General features: G+C 42.3%; 1 protein-coding gene across 4 annotated transcripts in view; it reads left to right on the top strand.

The window, feature by feature from the left end:
- Positions 1–12,706, top strand: part of B4GALT6 (beta-1,4-galactosyltransferase 6) — a 57,385-nt gene that overhangs the window by 25,435 nt on the left and 19,244 nt on the right. The window lies entirely within an intron of this gene.

The raw sequence follows: 12,706 nt of genomic DNA on the forward strand, positions 1-12,706 counted from the left end.
AGAGAGAAATTAATATATGGTTTCCTTCTGAAAGTGTTAGAACATTACAGAAGTCTGTTTGACTGCCATCCCTGTCCCTTCTCTAGAAGTGACCTCACTGACGTTGTGACTTTAGTGTGCATTATTACAGGTTATTTAAAAATTCTTCTACATAGATTACTAGATACACAGCAATGCTTCCAAAGGTCTTAAGAATCTATAGAGGTGGTCTTAAAGACATTTAATTCTGTGATTTTTATTTTTACTTAGTTTCCTGAGAACTACTCATGTTGTTAGAAATATATGTGCTGCCAAAGCGAGCGCTCATGTTAGAAATAGATTGAGTTATTACCGTAAAACTATTGTGTAATGTTTCTGTATAAATGTACTACCTCTTTCTATTGATGGCTTTTCCTGCTGATTTATTTATTTACTTTGTATCTCAGTAAAGCATGATCCATCACTTTGGTAGTGACAGGTTTCTACATTGTTGCCAGTCTTACACAGCTTAAGAAATAGTATCTCATTGTTTCATTTGAGTCATTTGTAGGGAATTACAAGTGGGCTTCAGTTACTTTTCATGTATTTGGGTTTTTTAATTTTCTCTCCTGGTGCTAGCTCAAACACGGGCTTTATATTATTGGTTGTTAGATATTTGTCTTATTTTATAGGTTTGCACTGGCTGCATTGGGCAGTGACCCCGTGTTTGCTGTGTGCATTCTTTTAGCAGTCTCAGGCTTGTCTTGTCACTTTTTCTAGGAAGTCCCATCTTACAGAAGTTAAAAATGAGCATATTTTCAAATGTGTCAGCCATGAGAAGTTGTTTTTTCCTCCTAATCCTAAAGTTTTTCTTACCCAAAGCCATTCAGGAACTTTTGTTTTTTTCTAACAGTTTTACTATTTTGTTATTTTTTTAAAAAAGATTATTGATTTGAAAGGTGCAGTTAGGGAGAGCGAGTGAGTGAGCAAGAGAGATAGACTTCTTTCACTGGCTCATTCCTGAAATGGCTGTGACAGGGAGGGCTGGGCTAGGCTGAGGCCAGGGAGCCAGAACTCTGAGTCTGTAGTGTGGGTGTTAGGGGCACGAGTACTTGATCCGTCTTCTGCTTTGTTGGGTGTGTTGTTATCAGGGAGCTGGGCCTGGAGTGCCCAGTGTAGAGATGTTTCAGGCGACGACTTAACCTGCTACAGCACAGTGCTGGCTCCCTGTCTTTTGTTGTTAATTTTTGTGTATAATATGTGGTTGGGAATTAGATACTGTATTTAAAATATGCTTTTCAAAATTCTGAAGATGATACATTATTATTATTTTAAAAAAAAACATGGTATTTTTCTTACATACTCAGAGCCACTGTGGCTGTGTTACTTAGATATTTATTCTTTGCTGTTCCTACTCTCCTATTTTAAGTATTGTTTTTGGATAAATTTGCATCTTGATTTTCAAAAACTGTTGAGAGACAGAGGAAGAGAGCTCCTGCCCACAGCTTCATTTCCCAAATGCCTGCAGCAGCTGGAACTAGGCCAGGCTGGAGCCAGGAACTCAACTACGAACTGAACCCTGGTCCTCCCCCCCCACCCCCCCGCCCCCATGGATGGCAGCGACCCTGCTTCTTAAGTCATCACCTGTTGCTTCTTAGGTTACAGAATAGTTGGAGCTGGAATTGGCAGAGCCAGGTCTACAGGCAAGACATTCCAGCAGGGGGTAAGCAGGGATCCACAGAGCTGTCATAACTGCTAAACCCTTCTCTATTGATTTTTCTGTAACAATTCACATGACCATCTTTTTGAATTGCTTACTAACTCCTCTGTTCTAAGGAGTGTTGTTAGTAGCTAAGTTTGTGTGTGTTATACCTTTTCTTGAGCTTTGTTTCTTATCTACAGTAGCCTTTACCTGCCATTTTTGTAAGATTTTTTTCTAGTTTATTGTGGATAAATATTCTATAATATAATAGTAGCTTTTATGTCATTTGAAAGTGTGGTGGTCAAACCTCAGAGTGCATCACAACCACCTGAATGGTCTTATTAAACACAGTGCTGGTCCCCCACCCTCTTTCACATTTTGTGGGGTACAGGGTGACACCTGAGAATTTTCATTCTGAGGGTGAGTATTATGGCACAGCAGATTAAGTCATCACTTGGGCTGCCTGCATCCGCTGCCAAATTTCCTGTGGGGTCCTGCTTCTGCTTCTCATCCAGCTCGCTGCTAACGTGCACCCTGGGGGCAACAGGTGATGGCTCCAGTCCTTGGGTCCCTGCGAACCTCATGGGAGACCTGGATGGAGTTCCCGACTCCTGACTTGGGCCTACGCCAAAGTGCTGTTGGTGGCATTTGAGGAGTGAACCAGCGGATGGAAGATCAGTCTGTCTCTCTTTTTCTCTTCTTCCCATTCCCCACTCACCTACCCTTTCTCTCTTCCCTTCTCAGTTACCCTGCCTTTCAAGGAAATACATTTTCAAAATCCTTTATAAAGGACTTTAAAAAAACCCAAAGCTTTATTTTTATTGGAAAGGCAGATATACAAAGAGGAGGAGAGACAGGAAGATCTTCCATCCATTGATTCACTTCCCAAGTGACCGCAACGACCAGAACTGAGCCGATCTGAAGCCACGAGCCAGGAGCTTCTTTCGGATCTCCCATGCTGGTACAGGGTCCCAAGGGTTTGGGCCATCCTTGGCTGCCTTCCTAGGCCACAAGCAGGGAGCTGGATGGGAAGTGGGGCCGCCGGGATTAGAACAGGTGCCCATATGGAATCCTGGTGTGTTCAAGGCAAGGACTTTAGCTGCTAGGCTACTGCACCAGGCCCTACAAAGGACTTTTAATTTTTTTTTCATTTTTTGAAAAGCGGTTTCAGAATGAGAAGAAGATAGAGAAAGGGAGGAAGGAAAAGAGAAAGATCTTCCATCTATTGATTCACCAGCCAGGATCCTGGAACTTTCCAGGTTTCCCAAGTTGGTGGCAGAGACCCAAACACTTGAGCTACTTTCCCAAGCATGGTAGCAGGAGTCTGGAAGACTGGATTAAAAGTGGAGTAGTCAGGACTCAAACCAGCCCTCATAACGGGATGCCGATGTCCAGTAGCTTAACTTGTTGCATCACTGTGCCACACCGTGGGCTTTTCATTCCTAACAAGAGTTGAAGTGGTGGCCATCCCAGGCCACTCTTCCGACACGCCTCATCTAGAGTAGTGATCTCATCCCTGATTATGGAATTTGTATTCTTTTTGATCAGAGGTGGGATTGGGGGCAACTCCTAAGATTTTGTTTTCATTGATCTAATCTGAGTTTTGTGTGCTGATAGTACAAAAAAGCCGTGCAGAAATTCTGATGTTACTCTATGTAGTAGTGCCCCACCAAGGAGCAAGAGGCTTAGGATTTCTTGTGGCTCCACATTTGCCATTACTCCATTGCAGCGTGTGTCTCTAAAGGTGACTTTTTCTTACGCACTACGGAAACCACTGAGTAATGTTGGGTTGAGATACTGATTACAATAATTTCATCTTCATATTTGCATATTCAGGGTTTATGGTTTTAGGAGAGGTTTCTGTTAGTTCAACTGGCATTTTTTTTTTAATTGGTGCTTAATGAGTACTGATTAGACTTTGCTTAAAAGCGTTTGACTGCCAGCTCTGGTTTTAGCATTCCTCTCTCCAGTGCGTCGATCTAGTAAGCACTTCGGATGAAGGGTTTGAGAGAAGGTGGCATGGCTGCTGTGCAGACCTTTCTGCCTGAGTTCTTGGCGCTACCTCTCCTTCCTCTGCTTCCCTTAGAATCTGGCATAGTTTGCAAGAGAAGATCATACGAAGTTGTCAGCTATATCTTCACAGCAGTCCTCCTCAGGGGCCTCCGGCTTGGGGCCCAGCACACTGTTGGCAGTGGTTAGGAGGGTGAACACATGCCAATAACTCTAGAAGGAGGGCCATGGGTTTAGCCAGTGTCATGAGGATTTGTCGTGTGAGCCTTTGAGCAATAATACAGGAAGGTCATTTCTCTGACCTATACAAGGTGGAATTTTCACGTACCTGTGGAAGCTGGAGGACAGGTATATAGCCTGCCAATTAGGGCACAGACAGCTCAAATCATAGTATCAGGTCTGATGCCTAGCTCTGGCTTGTGATTCCAACTTTCTGCCAGGGTAGATCTTGGCAGGCAGTGGTGTCAGCTCTAGGAATTGAATTTCTGTCACTTGTATTGGCAGATCCAGATTGTATTTTGGGTTCCCAGTTTGGGCCTTAACCAGGGCGGATGGGAGCGCTTTGTCTTTCATTCAAATAAGTAAAAGGGAAAAAAATGAGGATCTGCGACAGTGTCGCCTGGAGTGTTGTGAGCATAAAATGAAGCACTGTGCTCGAGGCTGGATAGACGTTAGTTTGATGGTGTAGGACTTAACAGTGAGCAAGGGACTGTGAACTTTGGAGAAAAGTAAGATTAAAAAAAATGTTTGATACTTAGTGGTACTGCCTCAATTTTAAAAAATTAAAAACATACTAATCATTGATGATGATAAAGTAGCATAATAAAGTAACTTAAGTGTAAAATTTTGTTATAACACAGAATAACAGAATATGATACCTTCCTGAATGGGAGTAATCTGCCTGAGAGTAATATGCTGGAGACCAGCTCCGGCTGACTCGAGAGCTTGCGAAGGCTGCGTGGATCGGTGAGATGATATGAAGAAGAAATAAGACATGGACCACTATAACATGATGTTCATAATGGACAACTCAGAAAAGTTGCCTTCTTTATTTATACACAAATCATCACAAGCTTTTGCACAATATCCAGTTATTTCATTTTTACTTCATGGTTAAGAGAATACAAAAAACAATCCTAAGGAAAATATTTTCAACAAACCATTACTCATTGAAACCTGCAGTCACCTGGCTGAAGCCAGGAACTCCTCAGTTGACAGCGCATGTGGTTACATAGTGACAAGAGGTTTACTTATATTCAAAATCAATTTTTACTAAACACAAACTAATATTGCTTGAAATATTAAGAGTACAGAATTAAAAGATCACAAATGAAAGGATTTTATAAAAGCATATAACATAGATTCTTTGCTAAATCTTATAACCAAATCATGCATTAGTTACTGTCACCTTCACCTAGTGCTGATTCAATTGTTTTTTTTTTTTCTTTTATTAAAGGGCAGTGAAAGGGATTAAGGCAGCTCAGCCAATCTACAAACAGAGGGTCTTTACAAGGAACTTCCTTTTATCTTTATAAACTGTTTTCTTTCCCTAAATATAAGTGCCAATATAAGATTGAGATTTTAAGCCATTTTGAGGGGATTCACATTTGTTTCCCTTTAGAAGATGCCCCATATACTTTTGTTTTCTGTGGTAAGAAACTAAAATGCGTCATATCATGTGTTGTAACAGTTCGAGGCGCATGGTAAACAAACTCTTTGTACCTCCATGATTGCCATCTGTTCCAAGATATTATCAAACCATTTCTTAAGGAAAACATTAATTATATTAGGGCAAACTTCAGGACAAAAGTGGGCACATAACAAGATGTTTGGAAACATTGTGGATTCAATTGTGCTATTGTATACTTTTAGCTGTGTGTCATAGCCTTATGTTACTAAAGGTGTTCTTATCATAACATGATTGATCAATTTGAAGTGTCGTACCAGTTACAGGAATCACTTCACATTAGCAGAAAAACAACACCTTCAGGAGAATTCTATGAAACATCAGAGAGGTGATTGAGTTCCATACAATGGGGTGAGGCAGCAGTGAGGTGACCAGAGACATTCTGCCTGGCCTTGCCTCGCAGTCAGAAACTCGTCGTAGCCTTGCTAACCGAGGAGCAGTGCTCATCACACACCCATGCCATCTGACCCAACTGCATGGCTCCCTACAGTAAGATCTATTTAGGTAAAACTATTGGAGTATGGGCAATGTTTAGTGTTCCTATAATTGCCAGAAGTGAAATTCATTAAAAATTATATGTTTGGTTATCCAACTAAAAGTTTTTTCTTTCGTGTGTTACAATGGAAATCCTGACACTGGATTTCAGTAAAGTTTGATGTTTTCAAATGGGAATTCAGATCAAGTGCACCTTATGGATTTCAGTAGTGTTGGCTGTTTAACAGTGGTCAATTACACTAGGCAACCTGTTCTAGCCTGGATTATTTATATGAAGAGTGTGGGTGAATACTTCTTTGTTATTTCTAGTATTTCTAGACTTTCTAAAGGACAAATCCACTTTCAGTTTTATTGAATTTGTGTATAAGACTCTACCCTAACCAAGTGAAATGAAAATTTCACATTAGAGCTGAAGAATATTAAGTGCTTATCTGGGCTGTTAGGATTTGGATTTTAATGGGTGAGGTAGAAATAGAAAATGTCAGTTCTGCATTCTGCATTAAAATGAAGATTCACTTTCATTAAGTTTTCCTACCTTTTAATTCTTCAAATAGAACACGTTTGCAGTGATTTCTAGGTATTCTTTCTATTTGTGGAATAATTGCTAACCTTAGGAATATAACAAAGCCACGAGGACTTTTCATGCTGAGTTTAAATAATTCAAATAGAAATCAGTCAAGAGGGACCAGATAAACAAATGAATGTCAGAGAAGTTCAAATAGTGCATAATGCAGCAGTGTTTATTGTGAAAAGGGTGGGGGGTGGTAAGTATAGCAGCGGTTGTACAGCCTCTCTAAGGGCAGGTGGAGGAGAAACAAGGCTGGCGTGGCAGCTGGTGTACCAAGGAGCTGGTAGTGCCCTTCGAGAAAGATGGTGTGCTGCCCAAAAAAGGTCATGGACAGACACAGGGAGACATCGTGGCTAGGGCATTGGAATGGCTCTTAGAAGATGGTGCAGTAGGTAGCTGAGATGAACAGGTGAATTCATGCAATGGAGAGTAGTGTGTGGGGGGGGGCCTTCAGAGCTGAAGCTGAACAGGCTGAAAGGTCATGTGTAAGGCATAGACGGCGCTGAAGCCCACATGCGTGTCATGAATGACTGAGGTTACATGCAGTGGACTGGAGACAGGGCCGAATTCCTGAGCTTGCCTGTGAAGGGTTGAGTACCATGCCTGTGAGTTTTTCTGTCAGGTGAGAGAGAGTATATATGATTTTGAGTCTAGGGACAATAAAAGGTAAGTCAGCAGACAAGTACATCACTTTCAGGGAGATGGGAAAATATTGGAGGAATTTTCAAGCAGATGCATGTGAGGTTGTATTTCAGAAACATGAATCAGATGGAAAGTAAAGAAATGAATGAGAATGAGGAAATAGGAGGGCCAAGGAGAGCAATGAAGAGCTTACAGCAGGGGCCGAGGGGAAGCAACCAGGGCATGTTGCCAGGCTGTGGCACAGGAACAGGAAGGCACAGAAAATTATGGGAGTGTCTTCCAGATACAGAGACTAACCCAGGGATCAGGGAGAGTTTTCAGCTCCCTAACTTGATGACTGTTAACCACAACAAGCAGCACAGGATGAACAGCTTTGGGGAATGAGGAAGTGAATGAGTTCAGTTTGGATGCATTTTGTTTAATGCTCAGGAGAGTTCACTTGGAGTCTGAGTTTCGTAAGAGAGATGTAGACTGGAGATAAGAGGAAATAGGACTGGAAGAAGAAAAGCTAAGCGTGGGTCTCAGAGGAAACTGGCATTTGTAGGGTAGAGCAGCAGTTGGGAAAAGGGAGGAAAAGACCATCCCAGGGATGAAGACAACTCAGAGACTGGATATCTGGGGCCAATGAGGAGATTGTTCCAATGGGAAATTGTTCTTTCATGTCTTCAGTGAGAGCAGGTGGAAAGGGCTGTGAGAAAGTCGTACGATTTGGCACACAGAAAATTAACAGGGACCACAGTCGGCATAACCTCAGGTAATGGCTGAAGTCTTTCAGTCCCTGAATGAGGGACTAATCAAAGGAGACTTTGATTAGATCCCCACTCTTGACTTGGTTGTCAACCAGTCTATCTGTTAGTCATTTTGGGGGAGTCAAGCAGCAGATAAAATGTTGCTCTATCTTTTGCTGTCTTGGTCATTCAAGGAAGTAAAAAAAAAAAAAACCCAGATTTTAAAGACTGCAAGCCTATAAATTAAACCTCAGAATTACAGCAGAAACAAAGGTTGTAGATTGTAGATACTTGACCTGGTTTGAGATGAAAATGAATCCATGGAAAGGAATTGGGCAGCCCACAGAAAACCTGGCTATTCAAGGCTGAACAGCCAACGTAATGGCCAGACCACTGTGTGAAGTGTCTCACACTGTTGCTTGGCAGCGCTCAGAGTCCCCAGTGGTGCTCAGGTCTGGAGGCCATAAGTGCCACTACCTTTCCCCACTGAAGACAGAAGCTTCTGCTGTTGTCTTGACTGAAAGGTCCTTTTGGCCTAATGCCTCTGTCCTTACGTTGTTGGTTGCTGCTTTGGATCTCCTGTCATGTATCTAAACATGTGTCTGCTTCCACCTGGCAGTGGGCAGCTCAAGCAGTTGATGTGTGCACACAGAGAGCCGGTGGCTATAGACATGACCCAAGGGTATTTACTGACACAAAAGCTATGTTAGTGGGCCAGTAACCTCCATTCTAGACAAGCAGAGCATCAGACTTAGGCAGGCACTAGTGAGGAAGCCTGATAGATTTGGAAAATGGGGAGAGAGTAGACAAGGCTTTAGATCTGCATGCAGTTAAGTGGGGAGAGGGACTCTGTGAGAGGTAAATGAGGGGACTGAGGTTTGAAAGAGAAGGTGTCATGTTAAGGTCAAAAGCCTGTCAGCTGCAGGGGTCTGTGTTATTAGGGTATGGAAACAGATCTGGGTGTGCAGTGATGAAATACAGGGAGGGAAGGCAGCTGTAAGGGAGCAGGACTGGAAATTGGAAGGTGGTATGGCTGCAAGCCCTACGCTGCAAACAAGGTGAATTCCTGAGTAATGCAGATGGTGATTTGGCAGGTGTGGGTGTGAGAATGAAGAATGCCTCTTTGATGCCCAGCTCCAAGATTATGCACCTAGGAAAGTGAGCACTTGTTACCTAGCACAGTTTGAAAGAAAGGATACTACTTCCTTAAGATGAAAAGTTGGTAGTGGTGGAAATGTTATTCTTGAAAAGATAAGTGAGGTGCAATAAATACAGGATGTTCTTGGTTTTGAATGGTTCCAGAAAGCATGCGTGAAAAGGCCAGAAAGACTTTTTGAATAACCATGTTTTCTTGACATAGTTAATCTTATAGTGGTTCTTTGGAAACAAGACAATGTACATGTTGTAGGGGATGTTCCTTTGTCAGCATACTAAAACATGATTGAGTGAATGAGCATTTCAGAATTCAAGAAATGTAGTCACAGAAACTATGGCTATGCCTTCAGAGGAGTGTGTCAGCTTACCAGTAGCCAGGCAGTATTATAGCAGTTTGCAAGAATGTTAGGAAGGATAGAAGGATAGGAGGTTCCCAAGAGTGGATCTAGGGTTCATTAGGTAGATTACAAGACAAAGCTTGGAACAGAGAGCAGAGACTGTTAGGTGGAAGCTATATTTATCATTCAGAGTAAATCAAGAGATTTACATAAGCAAAGGAGGGAAATAGGTGCTAAGAACTGGGTCTTAAGACCAGATTAGCAGACAAGAAATTGGAGCTGTTATTTGGGTCATCTGCAAGGGAGTGCAGAGGTCTTAGAGACCTGTGTTAGCACCTGAGGGAGCCAGCGAGTGGAAGATGTAGGTAGGTAGGTGGGGACATAGTCAACTGTGTCATTTCTGTTCATTCCTTCATTCATCCAGTGTCTAGACACTGCTTTTGGCATTGAGGGTGTGTGATTAGGAAGCATTCTGTATTTAGAGAGCTCGGGGTTTTGTTGCTTAAAGAATAGTTAAGTAAGAAATTGTTTGTTAAGTGAAGGTTATAGAATCCTAGAAGTCAGGATATTTAAGGCATTTGAAGTAAGCAGTATCTGGTGTTGACTTCAAAGGGCACCTCGATGACATGACTGTTCGACCTCAGAGATGTTCTCTGGGTGCACACAGTCGGGAGGCAGGTCAGGGAGTTGGGGGAACGTGTCACTGTATCATGAACATTTTTCTGGTTTTGGAGGTGAATTCATCCAAAGGGGTGTTTCTAGGGAAAAATCCAGGTCTTTCTCACTACCATCAAAGTTATGGACTGTGCACATTAAAAATTTTGCAGGTAAAGCAGTGACAAAAGCTGGAGCCTCCAGAATTAGGTTTTAGATATCAAAGAATAGATGGAGGCTCCAAAGTGAATGATTTACAGAGAAAATAACTTTCCACCTTAAATTTTACATGAAATATGAGAAAAATATAAGTCTGGATAATTCATGTGTATTGAATATATTTGTTGTGTGGAGAATTATATTTTAGTAGATAACATCCTAAGTCATGTCGTGTAATTACAGAGTAATTACATTGTCATGTAATTACATTGTAATCCACACTATCATAAGCCAGTTGTTTGGGCCTATGCAAAATTAAGGGACCCCAGGCCCTTCTGGGTCCAGTTGCCCCCAGTGGAGGTATCGCTGCCAGCCTTGCAGACCAGCCTTCAGGAGGGATGGTGTCTGGCATCAGCTGTGGTGCAGCTTTAGTTCTTCTCACATAGCGGCAGCAGAGAAGTCCCTCATCAACAGCTTCCATGGTTTCAGTTAACTAAGGTGTAAGAATATTAAATGGAAAATTCTAGACATCAACAGTTCCTTTTAAATTACTTTTATTAAAATGCTTTGCTGTAATATTCTAATGATCAGTTATGGTTGCATATCTTTTACGGTGTCTGGTTCACAAATTAACTTCGTATCAAGTATGTGTGCACAGCAGTAAGCAGTGTTGGTATATATATATATATGTGTGCATGCAGGGCATGCTGAGGCTCCAGATGTTCCCTGGGGTGTCAAGAGACCCTTCCTTGTGGGTATGGGGGCAGGGGGTTTCAGTGGCTTGCCACATAACCTTGGTTGCCTGGACTGGATGGTAGCTGCAATGGGCCGTTTGTTACTCCTCACCTTCACCCTTCAGGCAACTGGCAGCACCTCTTCCCATACACTTGGGTCTCCTAATCTTTCTGTCCTAACTTGAGGCTTACTTTCAAAATAGCGAGGTGCAGCCTGTGGTCAATTATTACCTATTTTGCTGTCAGTGCATGAATTTTAGTCCATATGTTCAGGTGCCCTGGAAATCTCAGCTAGTGAACTAAGAGGGCTGCCGTGGCTGAAGGCTTCCTCCTGTGCAAATGAGGAGGGGTATTCCTGAGTTTGTTCACAACAAGTGGTTTCAGATGCTTTAAAACAAAACAAAATCTCTGAAAAATGTTCCTGGATAAAATGTGAAGAGGACGCCCAGTATTTAAAAGAGGTGAACATGGTGTTGAGGAAAGATGAAAGTCCTCTGTCTCCCAGCCATGGGCTCCTGGAGAGGTTCTTTCCATTTGTTTCTGGCTTCTCTTCTGTACCATTCCTTTTCTACTTCCCTGCCTCTGTGTGGGATCTTCTCCCGAACTCTCTGATCACTTTTATTGTTCCCAGAGGTATTAGGCGCCTGCCCCCCAGGCTTGTTTTCCATTCCACTTTCTCACCCCAGTAATGTTTTCCAGCTGGTCAGGCAACCCCCTGCCCTTGGGGCACATTTGTCCCTCAGCCAGTAGGATATGAGGATTTCAGAGCCTGGAGCACTAGGCACCCGAGGGATTGTGGCAGGTGTAGGTGGAGCTGGGGGCTATCAGGAGGAAGGCACACTTAAGTGCCTCAGGCATTAGGGACAGGGATGAGCCGGGGAGTCCCTTCATTAAAGAAAAGGACAGAAGGCTTCTGTCTTACTTTGTCTGTGCATGTGCAGTGGAGAAGGAGATTAAACTGCAAATACTGCTGAAGAAAACTGCTGACAATAATGATGATTACAGCCTTGGAAGCAATAAAGCTGGAAAAAAACCAAACAAAAAAAAATTGGCCTAACAGTACATGAGGAGCACCAACTTTGGTTACTTACATGAACTGCTTATTATTTAGCTTAATTACTATCATCTCTGCAATCATGTGCAGTATTAAATGCATCAGATCCATTTGTGTGGCTTTTATTTGATTATAGTTCTTGATTCTGTTTTTGTCAGCTGAATCATGATAGTCTGTGTTTAGGATGACTGATCAGCCTTACTTTTGACTCACCCATTCTCTGCAAATTCAAAGCTTTCCCCTTCCTTTGGGTGAAGCTGACTTAAGATGGGAAGGCAGGCCACTGTGAAAACCTTACCCAACATCCAATAGCAGGACGAAATGGGCTGGCCAAAGAGGAACTGAGTGTTTTATGTGTAAAGATGTGGCCATGAGAGGTTCAAAAGACTTGAAATGGGGAACTTCAACCTTCTTTGCTTTGTGTTTTATGAAATGAGGAGGTGAGAGAATTTGGCTAGGGAGTATTCCGGAGCACTTTGTATGTGACTTTAGCCTGCTAAAAGATGAACTGTAGTTTAGTTCCAGCATTTCCTGTGGTGGTCTCATTGAAAGCGCTGACAGCATTGCTTTGAGGAGACCTCTCAGGTAAAGCTAGAGACACTTCCTGATTCTCAGTTCTGTTTTTGGGCTGACAGACTTGGTTTTCCAAGACTCATTTGTATTTCAGGGGAAAACTGTTAGTAAAAGTTCATGTAATAAGATCATACATTTGTTCATTTACAAAGTGAATGTCAAACCAGGAACTCAGAAGTTGGTGGCTTTTCAGTTTTATACACCAAGGGGCCTGATAACATCATAAATGCTTAAAATTAATGTGTTGAA

The sequence above is a fragment of the Ochotona curzoniae genome, unplaced genomic scaffold, assembly GCF_017591425.1.
Source record: "Ochotona curzoniae isolate NIBS_2020 unplaced genomic scaffold, NIBS_Ocur_1.0 contig_43, whole genome shotgun sequence".
NCBI lineage: Eukaryota > Metazoa > Chordata > Mammalia > Lagomorpha > Ochotonidae > Ochotona > Ochotona curzoniae.